We start from the raw sequence: 5552 nt of genomic DNA, 5'->3' as shown, positions 1-5552 counted from the left end.
CTCTTTACACGGTCTCCAGAAGTGTTCTCCTCCTTTTTTCCTTATTCATCTTTTCTTCGTCACAAGACAATGAGCTGGCATTACTGAGAAGGAATCTTCGGTTGCCAAGTGTTCGACTACTGACACTGGGGATGATACAAATTTTTCAGCCGCCTCCGGATTTGCTACTTGATAATGTTCTGGAAGTAACAGCTTCTGTTACGATAGAATAAGTACGAGACGCAAAAATTAAGTCCTGGGGTGAATTTGTTCGACTAAACCCTTCAAGGCGGTGCCCCAGCATTGCTACAGTCCAATGGACTGAAACAAGTAAATCGCACACACACATACGCTCACTCATATAGATAGACAGATATACATACATAAATATATTACTCTACCTCTGGTATTTGAGTACTCTTTTTTCCACCTTGTTGCACATTTCATGTGCTTACTCCGGTATATATATATATATATATATATATATAATTATTTAAAATTATAATACAGGGTATCAAGAGATACCACCACGCTGAAACAATAGCAGTCAAATCCTGACTCTAAAACCACAATAAATGTCCGCATGGCACGATTAGCGAAGACGAAAGACCAAATAAACCAGTAAAAATAAAGATAATTTCAAATCCTGGATTTCTGGCTTTGCATAAATAATAATGCTCTGCCTTCATCAGTGGAATATACTCCCGTACATAAATACAAATACGTGTATATAAACAGTATACTTACATATACGGACGTATACATACATATATATGCACGTATGCACACGACTAGCTTAAATAGCCCGCCTAAACAACCTTTCGTGTGATCCGGACAGAATATCAGCGCAGTAAATACACTGATAAAACTGAACATAATAACAAACATATATATATATATATATATATATATATATATATATATATATATATATATATATATATAAGCAAGCCTCCCCACCCCTATATATATATGTATGTATATATATGCAAACGCACACACAGATACGCATACATATTTTCGATGAACTCAATGAGCGCTTTAACCAAAGGTGATATTATATTTTCTTGATATCAACAATTCTTTTTCTTCTTGCAATATCACGATACAATCCAATTGTAATTTGTTTTCAAATTTAATAATATTAAGTAAGCTTGGAATCGTGTTATGCATAGAAATATCCTACTGTTTCTGTGTACCGCCATACGTCTCTTTCTTTCTCTCTCTCCCTCTCTCTCAATCAGCGTTCTTTGCTCACTATTTCTGTTTCCTTTTTAATCCTCGCATTAATTCTCTCCGTTTCTCTCCTATCAATAAGTAAACCACTTCTACTGAGTAAGTAACATTTATTTCAAATGCCATACTCTTTACAAGTGTCGCTATACAACGCTAACGAAATTTTTCACTCCGTTAAACCTGGCAGTTTTCTGTCGTCTTGCTTACGCATTTTATATTTTCTTTCCTTTCGTCGAATAAGAAAGTCTGGACTTTTTGTTTAAATAACTAACTTCTTGTTAGGAGGAGGAGGTAGAGGAGAAAACGAAGAGGAAAAGAATAAGGCGAGGAATAATGAGAAGGAGGGGAGGGAGGCGACGAGAAGAAGAAGAAGAAAGTTGACCACGGCGGGATTTGAACCTAGATCATTAAGAGCCCGAACAAATACCATTTGGTATTTATGGTGTTCTAACGACTCTCACGGTTTCACTTTCTTCGAACTGGAAGAATAATGCTTAGGAGAATCGGTGGAGCGCTGGGCAAAAATGCATTGCCGTATACATTGTTACGATACTTTACATTTTATCGCCTTTATCTTTCATTATCCTTGTGTCAATAAACTAAATATCGATAAGGGCCCAGAATCGATTACATCGACTATATAACATTTCCGCCAAATTTAAGGCCTCTTCCTTTTTATAAAGAAATCGATATTTTATTTTAAAAAATCGTCTCTTTATATTCTAAGTCCAATTTCTGCCGCGGTCGATATCTGTTTTCTTTTCTTGGTGGGGGCGGGGTATCATCCCAAGATCGATAAAATAAAGCATCTAATCAAATATTGGAGTAGATTTAATCGATTGTGCCTTCATAAAAAGTGGTAATGGATGAAGAAAGAAACAGAAGTTCAAATTTCATATACCACGACGCATCTCGTCCGATGCTCTGACACTTCTGGTAATCCCCCACCGACTGATAAATCTGACTTCGGTGAGATTTGAACCCAGTGAGTTGAGAGCTGAAACGTAAACCACAAGGGATTCTCTACGACGCTTTACCGATTCAGTAAATTGGCTGCTTTATTAACAATTTTGATAAAACTAAATTCTATAAATTATTCTCTTGCTCCCGTCATCTAATGACTTGGCTAATATTTGAAACAAAAGCCGGTCACTTTACAGAACTGTATTCAATTCCTCTTATGGACGTGAAGTAAGTTGATAGATTGCCTCAACAAATTGTCGTCCTTCCAAAAGCAAAAACGGAAGTTCGATTTCCGCTTGATTACCACGACGGTATATTTAAGACTTTTGCGTGTTTTATGAGATCATGAATCGATATCTAAAAAGATCCTCTCTAGCGCGCAGATCCGGACGGGGATAGGGTTTTTTTTTATTATCACAGACCAGCAGTTGCCCATGAATGAAAGTTTCGTTTCTCCACGCAACTAATGTAGCTTAAATGGAGCCCAAATGGACACGCTTCAGTTTAGGTTCTCCTTCACAATCTGCAGAGGCTTCAAAATCATGCAAGAAAACTTGCATCATTTCAATGTTTTGTGAATCTTTTTGGCGTAATATCGTATTTGATGGCATATAAGACACACTTTTCAAATAAATTTCAAAAATATCGTAGGAAGTTAAGCCTCTTAAAACTTATTTTCTGAATATGTGCTCCTGAAACTGGGGTGCGTCTGATAAGCCAGAGCATCTTTTGTGCCAGCAGATACGATAATTCATGAGGTGGACGTAGAACAGTGAGAATCCAAACAAGAACGAACCTATCTATTCTTAATAAGTTCTGGCAGATTCGAAAGTGGCCGTTTGATTGTTGTTGCCTTTTGTTTTCAGAGAACACCACCTCCTTTTAGATGATGTGTTTTCATAAAACACGCGATTCGCGGGTATTAGGGGACTTTGGAACACCGCGATGTTTCAACTTTATAATGCTTCTCTAAACCGAACCGGTGAAACTTAACAAGAGCACGAGCTCTTGTCTTATAGGAATCAGCAAAGAGATTATTTGCTCGTGTGTGCTGATGTCTGCTGAACAGAAAATAATTCATGAGGTACGCACAGAACAGCGCGAACTCAAACAATGACGTATCTATTCATTCTTAATACGTTCAACCGTGAATACCTGATCACTGCTGTTTAACATCATCGAAGACCACCTCTTGTTTCAAGGTCTCCTTGTGCCGGTGTATCGTGTGTGTTACGAAAGCACATTGTCTAAAGCAGTGATTCTCAACCGGGTTTCACATGACCCTTGGGGGTCCGTATATTTCTACAAGACAAAATATTTTAACAATTTTTTTATACAACACTTAATACTATTTAATTATAAAAATGTTATAGGGTTCTTTTAAATATCGAATGGGTTTGAGGGGCCAGTAAAGTAAAATAGGAATAAAAGGGGTCCATAGGCCAAAAAAAAAAGGTTTAGAAACATTGGTCTAACGAGAGGAAGTGTTCTCCGATTATGAAAACAACAGCGATGTGATATTCCGGTTCGAGTGTGCCAAAACGTATTAAGAAGGAAAAGATACCTTATTTTTTGGTGTAATTTTAACCCTTTTGAGACACACAGTGCTTTGGTATGTGTAGCCAAAAAGACCAAATTTCTTTTCTGTTGAGATACATCTACTGAAAGACGATCTCTGATTGGGTGTTTACACTTCAAAACCAACAATTTACAACATTTATTCTATCGAGGCGATGGATCGGGCCTCGAAGTCCTTTCAGCTTGTATCACTTGAGCCGATCAATCAGCCTGAGTGTCTCAAGAGAGTTAACAAACAGCCTCCATGATTTGTATCGCTTATGACCTCGCCTATTATAAATCCGGCACTGCATAATATGCGAGGAGTGCTCAAAAGTTGGGTAAAAGAAAATACATGTTCTCCTCTCAGATCCACACATTTATTGCTGTAGTCCTTCAGTTTTTCTAAGCCCTGTAAAAGAACTCGGAAGGTTAGGCCTCCAGCCAGGCCTTTCTCGACACCCTAAAATCCAGGAAATTTTCAGCAACCTCTCGTACAGAGTTATTGAAAACAAAAATAGCATTGTAGTCTCATGATCTCCTTGAGTTATAGAGGGTTGCGACGGACTGTGAGATGGGTGCAATGGAGTGACAGAAACGAAAGAGCATCGGACTAAATGTGTTGCTGTGTTTAGATTCAATTCTCTGCCAATCCTGAGTTCAAATTTTCAGTTTCGTCTTTCGTCTCGTTAAAGGCGGCGAGATGGCAGAATCGTTAGCACGCCGGGCGAAACGCTTCGCGGCATTTCGTCCGTCCTTACGCTCTGAGTTCAAATTCCGCTCAGTTCGACTTTACCTTTCCTCCTTTCAGAGATCGATAAAATGAGTACCAGCTGAACACTGGGGTCGATGTAATCGACTTAACTACTCCTGAGTAACAGTATAAAAACCGCACCCTCTGCTGAGCCATGTCATGCTAGTGTGACGAAGTAGGCTCATGAAATCAGTATTATCTCAAACTCAAATTCACAGCCTCCACATCGAATCGTAGTTGGTGGAGAGAACATGCTGAGGTCTTCGTCCTACAGAGGACTGAACATGGATAATCCAATCCAGTCGATATAAAATACCGTATTTATTCGTGTATAAATTGCACTATTTTATACTTGATTTTACCTGAAAAGAAAAACTGGGATTCAACTTATAGATGGAGCAAAGGTAAAACTATGAAAGGGAAAATTTTTTGTATCAAGATTTAACCTTAAATTAGGGGTGTGACTTATGCATGGGTGCGAGTTATACACGAGTAAATACGGTAAGTAACAGAAATTGGTTCAATCTACTGCAGTCTTTTCCCCCACAAGGTTGTGATTGGAGTAGGGACAAATATGAGAAATCATTTTAAGGAAATCAGCGGGTAGCTAGCAATTAGTGGTAATGGTGGCGCTGGTAGCTTTGTTATTGTTAATCCTTCAAATTAACTCTGATCGAGGGAAAATCATTCTAGTCGTAACCTTTTTTGTTTTCTTTTCTAAGTGCGGAGAACCCAAGATAACATGATCCAACATATTCTTTTCTAAGCCGGTAGGGTATGATTTAAAGAAAAATTGGCTGTTGTTTCTAGTAGGTTGAACGACCTTATATATGCTCCCTCGTTGGCTTAATGGGCACTGCCCTCTCTGCCAGGACCGTAACCTAGTTTCGATTTTTTTGTTGTAGCATATTTCACACACAAGTCAGTCTCAACTTGGTAATATCTGTTACTTTTGTACAAAAGAAATAGGACTGGCGGCTCAACAGATTCACTAAAAATTGTATCCTTCGCTAAGTCTTTCAACAAACAGTTACAGTCAGAAAAATTAGTATGTTGAATTTGA

At 38.2% G+C, this 5552-nt stretch overlaps 1 long non-coding RNA gene across 1 annotated transcript in view; it reads right to left on the bottom strand.

Annotated features, from left to right (window-relative positions):
* Positions 1-4618, bottom strand: part of LOC149131676 (uncharacterized) — a 6403-nt gene extending 1785 nt beyond the window's left edge. Inside the window, exon 1 of the long non-coding RNA XR_016237651.1 lies at positions 727-4618. This is a non-coding gene — a long non-coding RNA (uncharacterized LOC149131676). The remainder of the gene's footprint in view (positions 1-726) is intronic.
* Positions 4619-5552: the final 934 nt, after the last annotated feature.

Source organism: Octopus bimaculoides, chromosome 20 (assembly GCF_046866305.1).
Source record: "Octopus bimaculoides isolate indiv1 chromosome 20, ASM4686630v1, whole genome shotgun sequence".
Taxonomy (NCBI): domain Eukaryota; kingdom Metazoa; phylum Mollusca; class Cephalopoda; order Octopoda; family Octopodidae; genus Octopus; species Octopus bimaculoides.
The sequence above is the reverse complement of the archived record's forward strand: the minus strand, read 5'-3'. Positions and strand labels throughout refer to the sequence as shown.